Genomic DNA, 24,159 nt, shown 5'->3' on the forward strand with positions numbered 1-24,159 from the left:
TACCGCTCCTGAGGACTATCGTGTATTTATTATTGTACGATAACAAATGTAAATGTGAGTTATGCCCACCAGATGCTGCAAATGACCTAATATCGTTGAAATAACCCATATTCTTTGAATTCAAATTTTGTTTGTTCACATTCAGTATTGTTTCAAGTTTTAGCATTAAAACTCGTTTAATTTTCCGCGTCTGCAAAAATAAAGCATTTCTTAGCTAATTTAATTTTTTCATGAGACATTGGTTTGGAACAATCTGAAGTATTATACTAGAAGTAAGTAGTCATAATCAGTTAAATTTCTAATTCAGAGATTTAACATTGACTCAATAAATCTCTCAATTTGATTTCAGCCCTTTCTTCTTTTCTCCATTCTGTTTTGGCATTGAATCTATGGAACAGTTTATTTTTTTCTTCAAATTCTTTCTATGAGTTGTTATATTGTTATATAATCATGGCCAGGTTTGTCACTTTGATTGTCATAGTCATTGATGTAGATTTTTCCATCTTTTTTGTTGACCTCGTTCGTTACAGCATCGCAATTTGTCAATTGTTTTGGCTTTCATCAGAAGTACATCGTTGTTCGAAAATTAAATGTTTCTCACACACGTTTTGTCAAAATGATTATGCCCATGCAGCTTCTTGTTCCCTTTATTTCAAACATGTTCCATCTGCTTTAGTGTATCTAGGGCTCACTTCGGTTGCTCTTTAGCTAGTATCTCGCATATATATATATATATATATATATATATATATATATATATATATATATATATATATATATATATATATATATAGGGTTGAACACGCATTTTGCTCCTACTCGATATGAAGCATTTTGCAAATGTTACAAAACGTAAAAGAACCCATCTGACCTAACCCATCCAGTGGGAAGTAACTTACTTTTCCTGGCAACTCACCTGGCTGACAAATTACCTCAAAGTTTTAAACAGGTTTTAATATTAATATTCTTTTCAATAACCGTAACCACCTACAGAAAAAAGTTATTTATAGATCCTACGCGATCTACACTCTAAATATTTTAAAATATAGTTTTATACTGCTGTAAAAAAATTAGCTATCTAATATCTTCATTATAGATGTTTATTGCAATTTACGATCGTGATTAATATTATACATAATATAAATACAGTAATGAACCAAGACCTTTGATTGAAGATAACGAAGTTGTACAAAGACCTTTGATTCAAGGTAAAGAGGTTAAGAATTACCTGACTTTTATCATTGTTTTAAACCTTGTGAGATGTTATTTGAGTTCAAGGTCTATTTTTATTTACAAAATCAAAGTATCCTGAAAGAGAATGTTTGACGCGCACTATATACATTATATTTGGGTCCTATGTTTGTATATAAGGTGGGTTTAACCAAAATTATTTCATTCCACTTTGGTGGAATTTTTTATTGCAGTAGTCAGATATTAATTGAGACGAATCTGTTGTTTTAATTCGTCATTGGAATTACAAAGTGCTTATTGACCTTCAGGACAAACACCCTATTTTAGTATTGTTGTGAATTAATTCATAGACTTTCTGGATTACGTGAAAGTAATGCATCAAGAGTAGTGAATAGGGATACTCTAGGGACTAGGGGACTTGCATGTTAAAAAGGGTATATCCACTCTGGGGACTATGTAAAATTTAACATAGAAGAAAAAAATATCCACTCTGGGGACTATGTAATTTAGCATGGGAGAAATAAAATATCCATTCTAGGGACAAGGGGAATTGAACATGGGAATAGAGTTTGGGCCTGTCTAGGGACAAGGGGAATGGAACATGGGAATAATGTGTGGGCCTATCTAGGGACAAGGGGAAATGGAACAGGGTCGGGACCCTATTTTAATACGGTCCCGACCTGATGGGTCTATGGAAAGGGAACAGGCAAAAAATTGAAACAAGGAGGGGGTCTCTATTTTTTTTAAAAATATAAAAATTAAAAAAATGGGCTAGGCAATTGAAAGTAAAGATCTTTTCGAGAGCCTTTGGGTTTATGTTAATATGCCCTTAACATAAAGGGCATCTGCGACATCTTCTTCGTCTTAGGCTTCATCTAATGGTAGGTCCATAGACTAAAACTCTTTTGAGGCATCCTTGCCTCTCCACGTAAATCCTACGTATCCATAGGCTGGTGTCGGTCCTATGGACAACTGTCCACTTGGATCGGACATACATCGGTATGTCCGTCCTGAACATCATCGAAGACACAAGCGTAGAAGATTGAACGTCGGTCCACATGTTGAGGCGCCGAGAACAGGCGAATCAATGCAGTGAACTGCGCTTATTTATAGGGAGAGAAAGGATTGAAACGGATTGAGTTCATTGACCAATCCAAACACGCGTTACAAAATTCAGTCATGGGCCGTCCAATCAGAAGAGAGCAGTCTGTGACGTCGCGTGGTCTATATAGATTCGCTAGCGCCTGTGTGTAGTCAATCCATGCGACAGTTTTTCAACATGACGGAAACTCAGAAAACGATCCATTGGGGTGCACCAGCAGTGGAGACCGCCCAAGGGAACCCGGACTTACTTTCAGAAGAGGTGAATTGGGATTTTGTGGATTTTCTTACCTCGCAAGAATTTGTTCCGGAACCTTCGTCACCTTCATTACCGCACGTGGAGAATTTTAGACAGAGACAGAAAGAAGAATTGGAGAAATTTATACAACAGCAAAAGGAAGCGGAACAAGCTGTTCTCCTACAGCAACAACAGCAAGAAGAAGAGGTAAGAAAAAAACAACAAGAAGAAGCAGCAGCAAAGAAACAAGGGTGTGAAAATCAAACGGTCACGGTACTGTTAGACATTTTAGCGGAGTGAAGAAGTCTGAAACAAATGTATCAGACTTCTTTATTACGACCGAAGAGAATACGACTTTCCCGAGCTAAACACGCCAACCCTGTGACTAAGCCTACCGTGCCACCCTTAGTGATTTCAACCAAATCATCATCATCATCGACAGTACGCAGTCCAGAAGTAGGCCTTGGCCGTGGCAAAGGCTTCAGACAGTTAAAGTTGATTGTTTAAACTCACACCTACACCAAAAAAGGCCCTTTCAGGGCCACCCACGCCTCTCGAAAAGAGATACACTTTAATTGCCAACATCCATTCAAACTAAAAAAAAAAAAAAGAAATAAAACAACCCATTTTACCCCTGTAGTACGTGTTTATGAGTGTGTCAGTGTACGTTCTTATCTTAAAATCAAAAACCCAAAGACACTTACCTTATATAATTAATTTATTCTTTTATCAATATTTACAATCCAATCCACAATTCACAACATAGCACTTTAAAAAGTTCATAGACTTCTTCTATTTCTTTGTTTACTCTCTCTGTTTTTTAAATTTCTTCACAGTCACATTCTTTTCCTCCTCTTCATCCTCACTTTCTTCCCTTCTTCTTTTCTTCTCCTGTTTCTTTTTCTTCACCTGTCTACTTTCTTCCTCTTCTTCTTCCTCTCCAGAATACCTCTCTTCTTGCTCTTCTTGTTTCTTAGGGCAATCTGGAGACCAATGTCCTTTTTCTTGACAATAATAACAGGTATCTTGGCTTTTGTCTTTTCTAACCCCATTTTTTCTTTTTTGACGGTCTGGACACTCTGAAGACCAATGCCCTTTCTTCTGACAGATATAGCAAGTATCTTGACTTTTATCTCGAAAGGAAGGAGAGTAGTCCGTCGGCTGGTCTGAAGAAAATTTTCTAATGACCCCTCGCAACGCTCTGATGAAACGTTCGATCTGGGTAGTCTCTTCCATCGTTCTGCTCGGTTTGAGAGTGAAATGAATAGTGAAAGGACAAGACACATACCCTTTATATACACTGGTCTGCCATGACTATAAATTAGTCCATGGTGTTTAAATTTTAGTCATTTGACTTTTTGCTATCAAGATGAAACGATCCAATTCATTTGAGAAGAAAGAAGAAACTAAGAGGCAGAAACGTGATCTATCGCCTCGTACCAGAGCTGAAGTCTTGGCACAAATTCATGCCAGTGATTTTGAAGAGGACATGAGTGAACCAGAATCCGAACCCTCTAAACAAAGTTCACCACCCTTAGTTAACCCTGAAAAATACTAATCCATTCGAGAGACAGAAAAGCGCTCCTCTAGAAAATTTAGAACCACGGCTTACAAATACACAGTGAAGTTTAAAGATTTCAAGTCCGAAGTACCGTTGGAGAAAGCAGAAGGATTCATCACCGGGGTGTGGGATTCTTTGCTTACCACAGTCAAGCGACAATGTCAACCCAAAGAAGACGATCGCTTGAGACTTTCCATACAACAGGACGGTTTGAAATCCCCTGTTTGGATCGAGTTTAGCAGCCCTGCGGAATTGACCGCTTCCAAAGTCATGGACAAGATTCAACACGTACAACAATCCAATGACCAGTTTGACATCACCGATGGAAAAGCCACACTGGGCATGATCCACGTCTCTCCTCCTCAAGGGACTGGCCGCAGAAAGGTCTTATTCGTGGACGGCCTTCGTAACACCAAAACAAACCTCGTCCGAATTAACAACCCTCAAGACCAGATGTGTTTAGCCAGGGCTATCGTTGTGGGACGAACTTATGCCAACAAGAACGACACGGTAGAATGGAAAAGAGATTGGGAGAACATTCGAAAATCGAACCGAGCCAAACAACGAAACGAAGCAGAACTTCTGTTACAACAAACTGGCCTGTCCAAAGACTCAACCTGTGGCATTCCTGAGATGCAAAAATTGCAAGATGCCCTAGCTCCACGATACACCTTGAAAGTGCACCCTCAAGAAGTGCGCGGACCTTTGTTGTTTCGAGGCCAAGACTTTAAGGACGGAAAATACATTCACCTTTATCATCACGATGACCATTTCGATATCATTACCAGTATCGCCGGATTCCTGGGATACAAATATTACTGTGAGAAATGTGACTATGGTTATAATAATCGAGAGCAACACAAACATTGTGGATCGAAATGCTCAGGATGTTTGGCCTCTCAACCCTGTCTGAGCGAAGGGCAAAACCAATTCATTGTCCTGCTTGTCTGCGCACGTTTGTCAGCCCTACCTGTTACCAACAACATCTGAAGACGCAAGGTTCACAGCAGAAATGTGCTTGTCAACTCCTGAGATTGTGCCCTACCTGTGGACAAGGCATATGTACCAATACTGTCAAGGCACACGCATGTCGAGGAAAGAAAAAATGTCACATTTGTCATCACATCGTGGACTTGGAACACCAATGTTACGTGCAAAAATACCAACCCCAACCAGAGAATGAGGACGGTCACAAGAAGAAAGACAATTTCATCTTTTTCGATTTCGAATGCATGCAAGAGACTGGCATTCACATTCCTAATTTCTGCGTGGCTCATCGATCGTGCGAGAAGTGCATTCAAGAACCTATCTTCAGTCATTGCCCTCACTGCAGCAAGATTCCCGGAGGGCGTGAAAAAAATCTTTCGGGGACCGAACACGCTAGCCGATTTCGCCCGATGGGTCTTAGACCCCATCGACAAGACGTGGAGCCAAGAGGATATCGAACGTTACGGAGATTGTCATCGTCTGCCACGGTGATGGCTCACAATTTCTCCGGATACGACTGACAGTTTCTTTTGAGATACTATACGGAACATGGCACCGAGCGTCCTAAAGTGACTTTGAACGGAGCCAAAATCATTTTCGTGCAAGTGGCACAAGTACAGTTTAAAGATTCGTTGAGATACTTGGCCATGCCTGTGAGCCGAATGCCTAAAACGTTTGGAATGACAGAAATGGCTAAAGGGTACTTTCCACACTTTTTCAATACGGAAGCCAATCAACATGCCGTTCTACCCCATTTACCTGAGGCTTACTATTACGACCCCGACAACATGCGTACCGAACAACGAGAAGTTTTCTACGCTTGGTACCAGGCTCACGCCTCGGACCCCTTCGACTTTCAAGAAGAAATGCTAAAGTATTGTCGTTCCGACGTGGACATTTTACGGCGTTGCTGTGGAAAATTTCGAGAACTATTCATGGAACACGGAGGGGTCAATCCTTTGAAGGAAGCTTGCACCATTGCCAAAGTGTGTTCCTTAGTGTACAGGCAACGAATCATGCCTGAAAACACCGTGGCTGTCATCAGTCCTCAAACGATCAACTATGTCAAACGTCAATACTCGGTCAAAGCCCTACGCTGGTTACATTACTTGTGCGACAAGGAAGACAAATGGATTCAGCATGCCCGCAAAGGAGGAGGTCAAAAAACCATCGGAACGCATTCGGTCGATGGCTGGGACTTAGAAAACCCCAAGATCGTGTACGAGTTTAACGGTTGCTTATTTCACGGATGCCCCGTCTGTTACCCTGACCGTAGCACTAAAAATCAGTTTTTACAACGAACCATGGAAGACTTGTACCAGACCACTTGTCAGTGACGCCTAAAGTTAGAACAGGAAGGATACCAAGTGGTGGAAATGTGGGAACACGAATATGATCACCGTTTGAAAACCGATCCCGAATTTAAACGTGCCGTGGAAAGTTACCAGTTCATGGACCCGCTGAACCCGAGAAATAGTTTGTACGGAGGTAGAACCAATGCCACCTGTTTGCTGTACCAAGCCGACGAAGAGAAAGGAGAAAAAATCAAATACTTGGACGTGTGTTCGCTCTATCCCTACGTGTGCAAATATTGTCACTTTCCTGTAGGGCACCCGCAATTGTTGACGGAACACATCGACCTGAAAAACATTCGACAATACGAAGGTCTGATCAAGTGCAAAGTTTTGCCTCCCACGGACTTGTACCATCCCATGCTACCTCACCATTGCCAAGGCAAACTGATGTTTCCTTTGTGCCGTACTTGTGCAGAAACGTGCAAGCAAGATCAACCTTGTCAGCACACCCAGGAAGAACCGGCCTTGACGAGAACCTGGGTCAGCGTAGAATTGTTCAAAGCTCTGGACATGGGATATCATCTGTTAGAAGCGTACGAAATTTGTCACTTTCCCAAGACAGAACAATACCACAAGGGTGACCCCACACATAAAGGCATTATGGCAGACTACGTGGATGCCTTTTTGAAACTAAAGCAAGAAGCCAGTGGCTATCCATCCTGGTGTCACACTCCCGAAGACCAAAAGATATTCAAAGAGAAATATTGGGCACAAGAAGGCATTACTTTAGATCACATCGAGAAAAACGAAGGCAGGCGATCGTTTGCCAAAGTGATGTTAAATTGCTTGTGGGGTAAAATGGCACAACGACCGTGTTTACCCAAGACGGAGTATTTGACAGAACCTTCCCGGTACTTCCAGATGTTTCACGACAAAACCAAATTCATGAAACACGTGACGTCGTTCGCGAAGATTTGATCTTGGTCAATTACGAAGAAGATCTGGACTTTGTTCAAAACGACCCCTTTGGAAATGTCATCATTGTGTCTTACGTGACAGCTCATGCTCGCTTAAAATTGTACGAAGCTTTAGAGCTGTTAGGGGAACGTGTCCTGTACTTTGACACGGACAGTTGCATTTACTTCGATCACCCGAGTCAACAGCACCCTGACATCGAAGGAGACCGTTTAGGAGCCTGGACAGACGAGCACCCCGACGACAAGATTCTAAGTTTCGCCAGTGGCGGTCCTAAAAATTACGGCTACGAATACCGGGACAAACAAGGAGAAGTGCACACGAAGTGTAAAGTGAAAGGATTGACACTGAATTATCGCACCAGTCGAGTGGTGAACTTTGGGGTATTGAAAGAAGCCTTGCAGTCTCGAAAAGATAAACACTTTAAAGTGACCACCTATCAACCCAACAAGACTGTACGTTTACCCACTCATCACATCGTCAGTCGACCCTTGGAAAAAGTCTATCAAATCGTGTACCAGAAGCGAGTCCGACTTCCCAATCATTTCACCTTACCGTATGGACACGTCGGTATTGGTCTGTATATAAAAAGGAACCCTAGGCAAGATCGATATTTCATTGTGACTACCAAGACTAAGCGAACAAGATGAATACTTTCAGAGAAACACAAAACAAGTTCAGAAAGGCACACTTCAAGTGTGGGGCTTCTGAAGTAGAATGTGATTGTGAGCCTTTCGATGGAAACGATGCTGTACGCTGTGACCTTAGCGATGCCGTAAAGCATCATGGGAACTTTGTTTTCACTAAACCTATCATGGAAAGTGATGCTGTGCGTGCCAAACCTGAGGGATGCGAAAGGATGCCGCTCGTCCTCTTGGACACTTTACTGGGTTTCGTTTTAAAGGTGGATGTTCACCCTCACGTTTACCTCCCAACGGATGTCATCCAGCCCTGAGCAAACTCCTGTCCATGTCACCCATCCCTCATCGAAACGAACCTGTGAAAGACGAATATTCGTTCCCTGTGCGTTTGTTGGAATACTGCGACTTTGAAAATCGTCTTCAATCGTTCAAAGGAAAATGGCCTAAGTATCTGGGTGGACCGACCCCCGAAGAGTTAGCCAGAGCCGGTTTGTTCTACTTGGGCAAAGTTATAAAGTCAGGTGCTTCAGTTGCGGTGTGTCACTTCACCACTGGGAACCACAAGATTCGGCCTACGTAGAACATGCTCGATGGTCACCGAATTGTCATTACTTAACCTTAGTGGGACCGAGACATTTGAGTAACTTACCATAACCTGTGTATGGATACTTTACAAGAGAACATTCGTGCTTTGCCTGTGGAGTTGAGAGAAAGGATTTACCGAGAGCTGGTCAAAATACAAGTGAAACGTAAAGAACAATTGCATCCGTTACGTCACCAGATGTTTAATCACTGGTACCTGAATGCTATACAAGGACTGATTGAGTTGAAAGTGTTCCATTGGAGAGACATTGATCAACGAATCCCTGGTTTTAAAAAGAATTGGTTTGATATTGATGATTCTATCTACTACATTGTAAACTTACTGCATCGAATTCCAGAGGAAGAGTTAACGAAGTATCAACATCTTTTACGCAATGTCGACTTAGTGAAAGAGGAAACTTCTGAACGAATTGTAATGTTTAAATTAGTGACTAAACGATTTAGATTCGACAATGAATTAAAACTATGTCTGTGCAAACAGTACATTTATTGTGTCAGAAAGAGAATTTAGTATGACCTATTCATGGATACTTTACAAGAGAACATTCGTGCTTTGCCTGTGGAGTTGAGAGAACGCATTTACCGAGAGCTGGTCAAAATACAAGTGAAACGTAAAGAACAGTTGCATCCGTTACGTCACCAGATCTTTAACCACTGGTACCTGAATGGTATAAAAGAACTGATTCGTCAGAAATTGTTTCAGTGGTCAGACCTTGTTCAATACTTCCAGAACTCCGATGATCCACGTGTTCATAATTTTGGTTACTTCGAGATTCACTTAGAGCAACGCATTGAGGAAGACAAGTTAAAGGATTACCAACATATTTTACGTGGAATCTACTTAGCGGAAGAGGAAACTTCTAATCCAACTCTGACGTTTCGGTTACAGTATGCAAGATTTAAATTTCCCACTGGAGAACGAAGATCACTGGCTAGAAAGTACGTGTATTGTTTCCGAAACAAAGAGAGTATAAAAACAGGCTGCCATGCCACGACTTTTATCACATGTAATTGAACAGATTGCGTGGAAGTAACTCAATGACCATATTCAAACCGTGGATCATTACCATTGATTATTACAAGAACTGTATCCATTCAATTTGGGTCGACAAGTGGTGTGTGTCTTAGTGACTTGTTTTCTAGGATTTCGTTTACCAGCCGATTCCTTGTGGACTCTTTATGATCAGTACTTACCATCCCAATGGCCTTAAATGGTCACGAAAGACTCCTTTTGCTCAAACCCTTGCGTTTTCATCTGGATACTTCTCGACCTCAACAGGTAAAAAAGATTCGTCAACTTTTAGCTACCCAAGACGTGTATGACGATGTGTGTGTAGCTTGTGACTTACATCCCCAATGGACAGATGTCCGTGCCTGGAAAGAATGGGATTTTGAGGCTTGGACCCAAGAAGTGGCCCAGTATGCACGAGAGTTGTTCAAGGAAAAAAGTCACTTTTCAACCTGTGTTAGTGACGGTGCCAAAAAAAACCGTCACCCAGGACAGGACTGTCGTGGACATGCCTGAAAGACCCTTTCGGGAGGACACTTGTGTGACCTTACCCCCTATAGAACTGGTAAGAACTTTACCCAAAACATGTTGTACAGACACTTGTTTCTGTTCCACGTTGACAATTTCGATGTGCCTTTTATCGTTGTACTTAAGCCTTTGGCTTTTATGTATTTTTGTCTTTCGTATTCATGTTTAAAACATTCAATAAACGTGTCCTGAAAAGGTATATAAAGTTTTCTTTGTTTTCGTGTCACAAGTGACATTCCTCACACTATGGCTACTTCTGCTCCCTCTTCCTCTACTGTCAAAGTCATCTACGAACACTTAGATCGTGCCAATTGGGAGGCTTTGCGTCTTCGCCATCCCTTTAACATGCTCATTGCTGGACCTAGCGGTTCAGGCAAAACCGAATTTGTCAAACGATTGATCGAACATAAACATCATTTGATCGATCGTCCACCTCAACGTGTCGTGTGGTGTTACAAAGAGTGGCAATCGGCGTACAGTCTCTTGCGAGAAAGTCAAGGCGAATCCATCGTGGTTGTGGAAGGCATTCCTAAAGAAGACGATGGCATCGTCTCTGACTCCCGGCAAACCCATTTGGTCATTTTCGACGACATGTTAGGAGAAGACGAAGAAGAAATTAAACTGTGGTTCACGCGCAAAGGGCATCACCGTAATGCCAGTGTCGTTTACATCACCCAAAATTTGTTTCAACAAAGAAAAGCTCATCGTACCATCAGTCTCAATGTGCATTACGTGGTCTTGTTTAAAAGCTCTCGAGATAAATCGCAAGTGCAAGTCTTAGCGAAACAGTTAGGAACGCCTTGGCTCAATCAGGAGTACGACGATGCCACCCAAACACCACACGCCTATTTACTCGTCGATTTGAAACCTACGACTCCCGATGATTTGCGATTTCGTACCCACTTGTTTCACCACTGCTGCCAAGACGGAGGGCCTCTCCTGTACACGTCTCCGTCCTCGACTTAATTTCACTCCAAAAAAAATCTATAAAACCCTCAGATACTTTTCGTCTGTCTCACACTTTGAACATGACGTCCCTTCAGTCGCATCTTCCCGTCAAATTGATTCGTGCCTTGTATGGCATCAGTCGAGAAAAAAATCCACAAATACGAACTCGTGTCTTAGAAGCTAGTCTCAAAGAAGTCTTACGATGGTTCACGGTGACAGCACGTCAATTACTCCAAGGGATCATTCAGATTCCTCATCAAACCAAACGCTTTTTTGATCGAAACAAAGTCGCTTTGACCCAACTGGCCGATTCCCGCATCGACACTCAAACCAAAAAACAAATCATTTTGAAACCTGGAGGGAGCGGTACTCTAAGAGGGGTCATCATTCGCTCTCTCTTAAGATGGGATCCTAATGTTCCCAAAGTTCTTCCCAAGAAAAAAGAAGTCAAACGAAGCTCGAAGAAGAAGAAAAAGAGCCACGGTGGCAAGACCAGGTCCCCAAGGAGAAACGTATCTCCAGGAACTTCTCCAGTGGCGGGACCCTCCTCTTATCAGACACCACCCCGCAAAAAGAAAAGCCCCCAGAAAAAAAAAACAGAGAAAAAGTCCCCAGAACAAGAAACGCCCACAGAAGAAAACTAGTCGCAAGAGAGGCACTTCAACCAGGACGCAACCTTACACTCGCAAACCACGACCTGTCACGTCGGTGACCGCGTCTCCGGTAGCCTCAGGTTCAGTCACTTCTCCGTTGATGACACCAAGAACTGAAAAGTACTTGAAGACGTTGATCACACCAAGAACGTCTCCGTTGATGACCCCAAGAACATCCCCAGTGGCAGGACCCTCCAATTTAGCGGCAGTGGCCGCTGCTCACAAAGTACCTTCTCCCAAAATCAAAGTCCAAGAGAGATCGGGCATGTTACAAAGTTTACTGGATTTGTCCAAGCAAGAACTGACTCGATTTAGTCCGTTGCGTACCCCTGCACGACGTGTCATGCCTGTCCTCAAGTTGATATGACGTAAAGACAATCAGTGGCGACGCGTTCCAGTATAAAAAAGGTCTGTGACTAAGTAGGGGTATCAGTGTTTTTGGTGCTGAAGACTCAAAGATGTCACCATCCGGAAAACATCCCTCTTCTAAAACATAAGGAAAGAAAAGGAAAGGACTGCCTCCTCGTGTAGTCAAACATGGGGACATGTTATCTGTTCTGTCCAAAGCTTCTCCACCCCTACGAAAAAAACTCATTCAATCAGCCTCCAAAGAGGTCATCGATACCGTGTGCGAATATTGTTTGAACGTGTTGAAAGGCACGATCCCTTTGTCAAAACACCAGAAACAATGCTTAGGCAAACATCGTCACGTTCTTCGCCAAATGGTTCAAAAGAAAATTCCCCTTCGTCAAAAAAAGAAGATGTTGGTCCAACGTGGAGGAATTTTACCTCTCTTGCTAGGCCCATTGCTGAAAGGAGTCTTAGGAACCATGTTGGGAGGACTGGTGGGAGCAAGATAAAAAGGCCCTCTGAAGTCCCAAGATCTCAGAATCGACACCTGAGATCCCATGGAAGGACGAAAACTAGCTTTAGTGCCTTACAAACGATGGATGGAATACCATCGTTGGCAAGAAAAACGCACCCCACATTTACCTCCCAATCCCCAATTTGAGCGAAATGTCCCAGTTACAACACGAATTACAGTCCTTGATGGATCGCCAAGATTTGTCCGAAACAGAAAAATCGCAAAAGTACGGTCAACTCTTTCAACGACTGCAACTCTTTAACCAGAAAGCTTTAGACGAAGCAACTCTACCCACTCTGAAAGATTTTAAGACCTTGATGAAAAGTCCAGCACCATCACCAGTACCACTACCACCACTACCAGTGACCAAGACAGAAAAAGGAGAAGAAGAGAAAGGGTTTCAAACTCCACCAGAAAAAGTACGCAAGTTAACAACACCACCTACCTCCAGAATTGGATGGATTAAAAAGATGATGACCACCCTTGTTCAGACATCCTCCTCCTCCTCCTCGACAGCTATTGCCGGCCGCACACGCAAAGCATTACAATCCAAGAAAGTACCCCAAGAGAAAAAGAGTAGCATCTTCCAAGAGTGGGTGCCTTATTAACACACAAACCAACAAATGGAGAAAGTCTTAGCCAGCATTTACTACGATACCTCAAGTGCAACGATGGTTACAAGAACAAGCTACCTACACTTTACACAAACCCATTCGACGCAAGTTTTCCAGAAGTCGCACCTGAGTGGAAGGCATCAATCATCAATGGCAAGCCGACTTAGCCGATGTCTCTCATTTGGCCAGCTACAATCGTGGCTACAAATATTTGTTTTGTGTCATCGACGTCTTTTCCAAATTTGCCTGGGTCGTGCCCTAGACTTCCAAATCGAGCAGCTAGTTAGTGCGAGCCCTGCAACGGGTGTTGAAACAAAGCGGTCGTCACCCTCTTCGATAGCAAACGGACAAAGGCACCGAATTTCTGAACCAAGCTTTCCAAAAAGAATTAAAGAAACGTGACATTCATTTTTTTTACCACCGAGAATCCTGAAACCAAAGCCAGCATCGTGGAAAGTTTTCAACGCACTTTGAAAGAACGCATGTGGCAATATTTTACGTATCACCACACTCTGAAGTACATCGACATCTTACCCCACCTGGTGCAAGCGTACAACCAATCTTACCATCGAAGCATTGGACGTGCCCCGCAAGAAGTGATTCCCGAAAGCGAAGTGCTGCTATTTGAGCGTCTATTTGGTGCGTCCCCGACGAGGGCTGTCCCCAAGAAAAGTGAAGTGTTGGACGTAGGAGATTGGGTACGCATTGGCAAAACCAAACGCACTTTCGACAAAGGTTACTTACCTAACTGGACCACCGAATAGTTTCGTGTCACTGGACGAGTGCATGGTCGTCATCCTGCCGTCTATAAATTGGAAGACATAAACGGAGAAGTGCTCAAAGGAACGTTTTATTTGCCCGAGTTACAACGTGTCACCAAAAAAGAAGACGACGTGTACGATATCGAAAGCACTCTCGAACGCAGAACCCGTAAAGTGGGCAAACGACGTGTCAAAGAAGTCAAAGTACGTTAGAAAGGATATCCACCCAGTTTTGATTCTTGGATCGACGCTTCGCAAGTCATCGACTATAAAAAGAAGTGACCATCATGCCCTTTCACACAGACGCAGCTACGTCGACCACTCCTTCACTCAGTTCTTCTCCGCAAGATTTACAGAAACAACCCTTGTGGGTGTGGTGTGGAGAACGTGTGCCTAAAACGCAAATCGTCTTTTTCTTCCAAATCTTCGTGGTGTATTGTGTCATCGGGGCAGCCATTGCCAATTTGAGTTTGCAACAAGGAGACAAACAATTGTGGACCATTTTATTGAGCAGTTGCATCGGTTACCTGTTTCCTAATCCCTCCCTGAAAAACACCTCGAGCGGGAACAACGGGAACCTTGTGTCCAGTGCCAGTGCCAGTCACCACTCCAATAACAACAATAACCCCATTTTGGGCGGAGACACACCTCTGACGTCCAGTAACCCCTCGGACAGCCACAGAACTCTGGAACTATGAGCAATAACAACCAATTTTACTTAACCTTACACAGTGACAGTTCCATGGAGGTGTTTCCCAAGAACACGTTGTGCTGTTACACGGCCAAATTACCTCAGGCCATCCCATTAGATCACGAAGCCCATTGGGACGTGGCTTTAGTGGAAATCATTCACCCGACCCAAGTCCTCAATGTCCTTCCTAATCAAATTTTTTTTACGGTGGAAGTTCATGACGAGCCAATGCAAAAGTACTTGAATACCCATGTCAAATATGATCACAAAACCTATGATGACAAAACTCAAAAGTGGTCCTACCACTTGTTCATTCCCCCAGGCTATTATTTTAGTGGTCAACATTTGGTCAGCACCATTACCTCCAGATTTAATGTCGTGTTTCTGAAAGCTTTGGAAAGTGTCAAAAAAAGTGTCACCATGGAGTACCACAAAGCAGCTCGTCGCTTCCTGATGAAATTTGACCGGGGTAAAATCGTGTCCATTTTATTTTGTCCTGAATTGTTTGACATGTTGGGCGGAGACATGGACATGAGAATAGCCATGATCAAGAAAAACGAATTACCAATCATTTACGACAACGAGTCTTTTAGCAAGTTATTTCGTTCCCCGGTAGAACTGAACGAAGGACTGAATTTGATGTTTGTGTACTCCGATGTGGTGGAGTACAACGTGGTGGGACACACCTCCGTACCGTTACTGCGTGTCATTTCTTTCAAAGTGGATTCTGCCACGACCGCTGACGAGGAAGGTGGAAACACTTATCACGTCCACCGCGAATTTGTACATCCTCACTATTTGTCCGTCAGCAAGTCTTATTTGGACACGGTCAACATTGCTATGAAAGGAGATCTGGGACAAAATATTCCATTCACCAAAGGGAAAGTCACGGTGAAACTCCATTTTCGAAAACGGTTCTCTCACGACTCGTAAGTCATGTATCCACTGTACCGAAGGGTTGCTCGACAGCGAGGACACGGTTTAGGAGATATGTTAAATCGGCTTTTCGTTCGGTGGCTCCAGTGTTGAAACCGATGGTGACAGGCGGATTGCACGCCTTGAAAGATGCGGCACTGACACAAGGCAAAGAATTTCTCCAAAATGTCATCATCGAGAAACAAAACCCCAAAGAAGCTTTCTTGAGGGCAGGCAAAAATGTCTTGCTGCAAACGGGTAAAGACCTTTTGGGTCGACGAGAAACACCTATAAATGCCCTGCACGCTACCGAGTCAGGCATTCAGCAAGGACAAGGCAGAAAGAGACGACGAAGAAAACACCCTTTCACCAGACTTCACACTTCTAAAGCTAGAAAGACAAAGAAAAGAAGAACCGTTCGAGACTTAGACGTTTTCGATTATTAAAATATTGAGACACAGAGAAAAAATGAAATGATGCACCGAGAGTCTTGCGCTTGTTCCAAGTCGGAACTGGATCTGTTTGCCATGCCACCCACCATGATAACGATGAAAGAATCCCAGGGGGTGGAATTTCATCCCGTCTCCTCTTTGACGGATTCTGCTCCCATCGAGTTTGACATCAAAGGTCAGCCCGAAGATTACATCGATCTGAATAGCAGTTACCTGTATTTGAAAGTCAAAGTGATCAAAACGGACAACACCAATCCTGGAGCCAATGATAGGGTAGCGCCTGTCAACAATTTCATGCATTCCTGGTTCAGCGAAGTGGACTTGTACTTGAATAACAAACTGGTCAGCAGCAGCATGGATACTTACCCGTATCGTGCCTACCTGGAAAATCTCTTGACGTACGGAAAAGAAGCCAAGAATACTCATCTGGATGCTTGCGTGGTATGGAAACCTGACACAGCGGGTAATAACACGTTTAACGATACAGCCCTCACAGCAGATGACGATCCTCACAATGTGGGGTTTAAAACACGTAGAAATAAAATTCTGCAAGGACGTAGTTTAGAACTGATGGATCGTTTGCATTTGGACATGTGGTTACAAGAAAAGTATTTGCTCATCGGAGTGGATATTCGCCTGAGACTGAATCGTAGCAGTACCGCTTTCCATTTGATGGCCCATGCTAACGAGTACAAAACCATTATTCAAGAAGCCAGGCTCTACGTGCGACGCGTGGAAGTGTTACCCAAAGTGGGAAACGACATCAGTCAAACGTTAAGCAGAGTATCCCATACGACGCGTGGAAGTAAAAACGTTCACCATTCCTGCTGGACAGCGATCCATGATCGAAGATCATCTGTTCCAAGGTCAGTTACCCAAGCGTTTGATCCTTGGTATCGTCAAGAATTCAGCCTTCAACGGAGTCCACAAAGAAAATCCTTTCCTGTTTCATCATTACAACGTAGCCAAGATCGAAGTCAGTCGCGATGGCAAGACACTGTGTACCCGACCGTTTGAGCATAAGTTTGGTGACAGGAATTACTTGAGGTCGTACTTGTCCCTGTACGAAGCCACCGGGCAGTTAGGAACCAACACCAGTCACGGCATATCGTACGAGGATTATACACGAGGCTACGGTTTGTGGGCGTTTGATTTCACTCCAGACCAAGGCAGCGACGAGGGACATTTCCACCCTATAAAATCCGGCCAGATTCGTGTGGAACTTCAGGTTACTAATCCTCTACCTGACAGAGTGAACGTCCTCCTGTATGCAGAATTTGACAATACCATAGAAATCAGCAGTTTAAGAGAAGTCATTCTAGATTATTAGAAGCCATGGAAGACTGTTATCCCTCTTTACCTAGTGGAGAAACTTTGGACGTGAAATGTGAGGAGACCGTGGAAGAAGAATCCCAAGACAAAGACGAAGAAGTTATCATGATGAAGTCAAGATGGCCAGAACAAGAAGCCCATTTAGTCTCCTGTTTTGCCAAACACTTGGTCGAAAAAATTACGGAACTGATCAAGAAAGATTGCTATGGATGTCAAAACGACCATCCCAGTCAAATTCAACACGATAAATGCCTGATGCTGAGTCAAGAAAAAAAATTGGACGAGTATCTGGAGGAAGCTTGGAGTCTCATCTAGGACGAAGTCGTGTTGCACCAGTGGTATAAAGACTTGCGTGAACATTCTTGTCCACCATTAACCACTCAAGAGATCCATCGTATCGAAGCTCTCCTGAATCAGAGTGGGGAGACGAAGCGAAGAAACGGTTATTTGTCAGACATTTTCAAGCAAAAAGTCAGGATTAAATTGATGACTTATTATTACCTGTGAAGAAAAAAAAACAACACAAAAACATGGATACCTGGGAACGTTATTACCTTTTGAACCACAGTTCGTACACTGCTTCTTGGAATCCTGTCGTCTGTGCTAAAGATGAACTCCCTCATCGCAAACCTCAAGACCATCAAGCTTATGTGATCAACACGGACAACAGTCATCTCCCAGGAACCCACTGGGTAGCCGTCTACTTTCCTCAAGAAGGATGTGTGGAATATTTCGATTCGTATGGATTGCCTCCTTTGGAAGACGATATCATTGACTTTATGAGAAGAAATGCTCAGACCACCCGATTCAATAATGTCAAATTACAAGGCACAGATTCCTTGGTGTGTGGACAATATTGCGTGTATTTTCTGCATCATCGCAGCCTGGGCTATTCCTTAGAACATTTAGTAACTTATTTTGATCCTCGTTCTTCTTCTAGAAACGATATGAAAGTAGATCGATGGTTTTGTGACCAGTATGCTTATGTTTTGTCTCAAGCTAGGAAACGTAGTGTCCATCAATGGCCTAATGACTTCCAACAGTGGAAATCACAATTTCATTCACAATGTTGTCAGCCCTGTCCAAAATAATGTGAGGTGAAAAAAAAATGTTTGGTATTTGAAAAAAATGTTTGATGTTATATTGTTGGATTATTGTTAAAAATGTTAGAGTTGTTTGTTAGTGTTAAGTGATTTTGAATAAAAAATGTTGTGTTTTGAAAAAAATGCCTTTGTGGTTTGTTTGGCTATAAGAATTTTGATTCATGCGCTTTGACTTCTCTCTATCTCTCTCATGACACTCATTGAACGTTCCGGCTCGAAAACCGTGTAGGGATGTTTTCCTTCACGTCCGCGCTTTGACTTTAAAACAGGGGTAGTTTCCAGTCTAACCATCCACTGTCGACTCATCCTCCTACGAAGATGTGCTCCAAACTAGCTAAGCTAAACGAAGCCTACGTGAATTTGCATAGGGTCAGACACAGTCTGATACCGAAGCCAGAAGAGATAGAGAATGTGAGAATGTTAAAAGTCACTGAAGACCTGATAGAAAAGCTCTTCAGAGAAGAAATGAACAGGGAGAAAGAAGAATGGACATAAAAGTACAGACTTCAGAAACAGCAGAGAGAGCAGCAACAGCAACAACAACAGCAGCAGCAACTTGAACCTGACAGAGGCTTTGTCGATTGTCGTATCGATACCAAAGAGTTCTTCTTCTCTTTCCGAAGAAGCAGACCTATCGTCAGAAAGTCTATCGTTAGAGGACGTCGCATTCTTAGAAACTAAATGATCGCCTTAGCTTCAACTTCCCGCAAGCAAAAAAAAAAAAAAACAGCCCTTTTCAGGGCTACCCAAATCTCTGGAAAAGAAATAACAATCGATTTGCCAATGTGTGTATGTAGAGTAGTGTGAATATAAACACTCATTCTTTTCTGGTGTGATTGTATGTGTTTGTGTTTGTAAGCATTCACGTACGTTTGTGTGGATAGTAGATAATGTTTTTTGATGTTTGACGTGTGGGAATAGTAGATTTGGGGTTTATTTATTGCTGCTCCGCGTATGTGGATAGTATATTATTTTTAATGACAATTTTTAAAATAGTAATGGGTAGTAAAAAAGTTGAGTGAGTGTTTCTTTTAGGTCCGCGCGTTGTTTGGTCATGATCTAGGCAATATAAATTTTGTTTTATGGGATCTTTTCCTTCACGTCCGCGCTTTTAGTATAAATTGAAAATCGCTCGGCAGTCTAGCTACCCTTGTCAATTGATCAAGAGAATGAACACCAGACTAGCAAAACTGCTTGAACTTCATGTACACCTGGAATATGCCAGGTGTATAGTGAATGAGCTGGCTGCAGAGGCCATCATAGAAGAGGCAAGGATAAAGAAAGAAGAGGGGGAGAGAAGACAGAGGGAAGAGGAGGAAAAGAAAATAGGAGAGAGGATGTTGTATAAAATTCCAGAGACAGAGGATTGGGGTGCTGAAGCCAATCATCCCGCCTCTGCACTCCCAAGAAAAAAAGTAAAAGGAGACTGGGGAAGAAGATGTGTGTGTGGTGCCAGGCCCGGAAGGTGCCATCATTAACCAGGTGTCACTAGAGTTCAAAAACAAACAGCCCTTTTCAGGGCTACCCAATACTCTAGAAAAGAAATAGTAATCGATTTGCCAATGTGTGTATGTAGAGTAGTGTGAATATAAACACTGACTCTTTTTTTAAATTTTGTGTGTGTGTGTGTGTGTGTGTGTGTGTGTGTGTGTGTGTGTGTGTAAGCGCTCACGTACGTTTGTGTGTATAGTAGATTATTGGGTTATGCAAGAGCTTAAGTTGGTTTGTGTGGATAGTAGATTAGGGTTTCATTTTAATGCTTTGCGTGTGTGGATAGTAGATTTGGGGTTTGTTTATTGCTGCTTCACGTATGTGGATAGTAGATAATATGAAATGAGAAAAGTAGGGATGTTTTCCTTCACGTCCGCGCGTTTTAAGTAATGATCTAGATAATATAAATTTTATGTCTTAGGGGGATGTTTTCCTTCACGTCCGCGCTTTAACTATAAGAACCCACAAGGTTTGATGTTCGAACCATTCTACGGAATAAAGACAAGGAAGATGGTAGCTGTAACAGAATTGTTTAACCAGTTGAAGGACATTTGGTATTGGATGGTAGATGGAGCTTATGTAGTGGAAAGGATTGAACGAGAATGGAAGCATGAAGTTACCCGGGATTTTGTCAGAAGGCAAGTGACCAACCTGAAATTAGCTATGGATCTGGTGAAAGAGATGATAGAAGAAAAAGTAAAAAGACTAAGAGGCTTTATAGATCCAGAGTATGTAAAGATTGGTATCTTAAAGGAAGCCATGGATAATGTGATAGAAGTAAGGTGCTTTTTGGAAGACGTAATGGAATGGACAGAGTGGTCCTTTGTCAAAAACGGCCTGGACCAGCTTAAGAAATCGGAAGAACTTATGAGAAAAGTAATGGAGGAAGAAGTAAAGAAGATCAAAGACAAGTGGAATAAAGAACGAAAGGATAAGGAAAACTTAAAGAAAAAAGAGGCCTTTGACAAACTCAACAACAATTGGATCATAATACAGGAGAAATTCCGAGCAATAGGTCATCCAGTCTGGATGCCAGAGAAGGAGAAGATGAAGAAAGGAATACTGGCAAAAGTGAGAACTTGGTGGAAGCAGTGGAGGAAATAAAAGAAGAAGATGATGATGAAACCAAAGGCCCTTTTCAGGGCCACTCATAGGTCTCGAAAAGATCTTGACTTTCAATTGCCTAGCCCATTTTTTTATTTTATTTATTTTAAAAAAAATAGAGACCCCCTCCCTGTTTCAATGTTTTGCCTGTTCCCTTTCCAAAGACCCATCAGGTCGGGACCGTATTAAAATAGGGTCCCGACCCTGTTCCATTTCCCCTTGTCCCTAGATAGGCCCACACAGTATTCCCATGTTCCATTCCCCTTGTCCCTAGACAGGCCCAAACTCTATTTCCATGTTTAATTCCCCTTGTCCATAGAATGGATATTTTTTTCTCCCATGTTAAATTACATAGTCCCCAGAATGGATATTTTTTTCTCCTATGTTAAATTTTACATAGTCCCCAGAGTGGATATACCCTTTTTAACATGGAAGTCCCCTAGTCCTAGAGTGTCCCTATTCACTACTATCAAGCCTGTAGATAATCTATCAGCACATTCAGTACCGGAAATTCATTCGTAACAATAAGTCATTTTGAAGATATAGTCTAGTTTAGTGGCGTTGTTAAGATTTCGATTGGCAATAAGAATACGACGTCCGGCCTAAGGACAACCCAATACAGCAGATCTAGTCTTGTATGTACATTTCAAGGAATATAACGAATGACATATTATTAAAGCGGGCTTTTCCGCTTGCACAACAGAAGCTTGATGTCAGATTGTGTTACTATGCAAATAAAGAGAATGACTGGCAGATACAATCTTTGCTTCCCTCCAATAGAGTGGCAAAGACAAACAAATCTCACTTGAAGAGGATTGGTTTCTCATTTTTCTGGATTCAATCCGAGGATTATTCTACGCTATCATTGTCCCTGTCATGCAATGAACACATTCATTACTTTTATTTAATCGGCTAATGTGGGTATGTGAGAAAGCTTGCCAGTAGCTTCTCGTGGGTCGGTGGTTGTTTCCGGGGTTTTCCCGGGTTCTTCCTCCACCATTAATACTGGCCGCCATGTATAGCCTATCGTGTGCTGAAAAATGGGTTTAAACCCTACAACAACAACAACAACAACAACTTTTATTTAATGTCACCGCGAAGATTGTACACGGTGATTATGTCACTGTTCGATCATACAAGCAATTAAACGTTCATTTACAAATTGTTAATATTCAGACTTTAAATCTTGCAATTTTGAAAACGTCAAACCTTTAACCTTGCAATTTTGGATAATTAAAACTTGCAAAATATGTGCAATATAATTATGTTGTTTCTGACACCAACCGTTTCCTCGAAATGAGGACACGAAGAAGCGTTTCAACTGGTCATGCGAGACTGCCAGTCAAATTCTTCATGCGTGTAGCAGGAAAATATTCAATTAAATTCAGATCAGGACACAAACGATACAGTTTCTATTCTAACGTTTATCATTTTTTAAGGTAGTTTCTTTGTACTTTAATGTACTTATCACCATATTCATGACTATATTACATGTTGTTTGTTTGGTCTTTATAAGCGTCTTTTCTGCCATTAACAAAGACTTTGCTTAGCACTGAATTTAGGAATACAATTCGTATCTCAGCCATTAGTTTTGTACTCACAGAAAGACACACACACACACACACATACACACACAAGTCCACTGGGACGATATTCAGTCATGACATGGTACGTTAGTGTGTTTGTGTGTGTGTGTATTTTTAAAGTAGCTTTACCAATTTTTCATCCATACCTCTACGATGTCTGCAGTGTGGCAGTTTATAGTGATGTCTAGCACTGATGTATCATGCCGCAGACATGTAGCATGATGTCCCACCCAATCACATTATCCTGACACCAGGCCGACAAAACCTAACACTAACCTCTTAATATCTGTAAGACTTGGGCATGACTCGGCCATAGAACGAACCCACGACCTCCAGCATCCGGAGCGGTTTGGTACGTTCGTCATACATAACCGGAAGAATGCCAACTCTGGATTAATCTTTAAATTTGAGATTGTTATGGTGCAATCATTTCTGAATATATTGCAGTTATTCTCAGGCAGATATTGTAAATATTAAGAAAGATCGAAATTTAATATCTGATGCAATAACGTATTGCTGTTACAAATCGAATCACGGGACCTTTCAGTTTTCGACGATGATGTCATAGTGCTGGAATGGACGCTTTCTCATGTCCATCTCTCTTACACCAACAGAAAGTCAGACACAGACTCACACTCTCTCATGAACACACACACACACACACACACACACACACACACACACATATATATATATATATATATATATATATATATATATATATATATATATATATATATATATATATATATATATATATATATATATATATATATATAATGTCTTTTATTTCTAGCTGCTGTCGCTAGACCTACCGCTTGTAAAGATCATTATCGGCGAAAATGGGTGTAACGTCCAGCTCGTTCAATGCATCAGGCGCATCCAATACATCGTTCCACAGTTCACCTATCAACTCTCCGAGTAGAACTGTTTCATTTGGAAAACCAGAAGACAATGCACCAGGGACCTTCTTGGGGTCAATCTTCCCGTTTCTTTTGGTGGCTTCTTCCATTCTATGGTTCATTTTTGGCCGTAAGACGTTTCATTATTCCTTTCTTAAGTTACTTATTAAGAGTCGATATCAAGCCTGATTTGAAGGTAGGCCTAATCACACCTTGAAAGCTCATTGCCTTATCCCTATGGTATTTATTCTCGTTTTTGCTCTTGAATGCATGTTCTCATAAAAGGTAGCCTTATACATGTACTAATATCCAGTATACATGCGAATGCTTGTAAGGTTTTGTTAATTAAAAATCTTAGCATTATAGTGTCTATTAACATAAAATATATATGTTCTTTGTGAATGCTAAATTGGTACGAATCAACTGGAAATAAAACAATCTTTAAAGATTGGCTTGTCTGTAACATATTTCATATTTATGACATGCAGTCATCCAGAGACAAAGTCTTTCTTATCTGTTTTTATATAGGTTCCAATTTATAATTCCATTGTTCCATTTGTAAATGGATATCCAGTGGGCTTGCACGTTAAGCAGGGATTTAAATACATTTTAT

At 41.9% G+C, this 24,159-nt stretch overlaps 1 protein-coding gene across 1 annotated transcript in view; it reads left to right on the forward strand.

The window, feature by feature from the left end:
- LOC149774402 (uncharacterized) overlaps positions 1-23,672 on the forward strand; it is a 54,946-nt gene extending 31,274 nt beyond the window's left edge. Inside the window, exon 4 of the mRNA XM_089945332.1 lies at positions 23,441-23,672. The gene's annotated coding sequence lies outside the window, so the exon portion shown is untranslated. The remainder of the gene's footprint in view (positions 1-23,440) is intronic.
- Positions 23,673-24,159: the final 487 nt, after the last annotated feature.

Source organism: Sinohyriopsis cumingii, unplaced genomic scaffold (assembly GCF_028554795.1).
Source record: "Sinohyriopsis cumingii isolate HCF-2022 unplaced genomic scaffold, ASM2855479v2 utg000233l, whole genome shotgun sequence".
Taxonomy (NCBI): Eukaryota; Metazoa; Mollusca; class Bivalvia; order Unionida; family Unionidae; genus Sinohyriopsis; species Sinohyriopsis cumingii.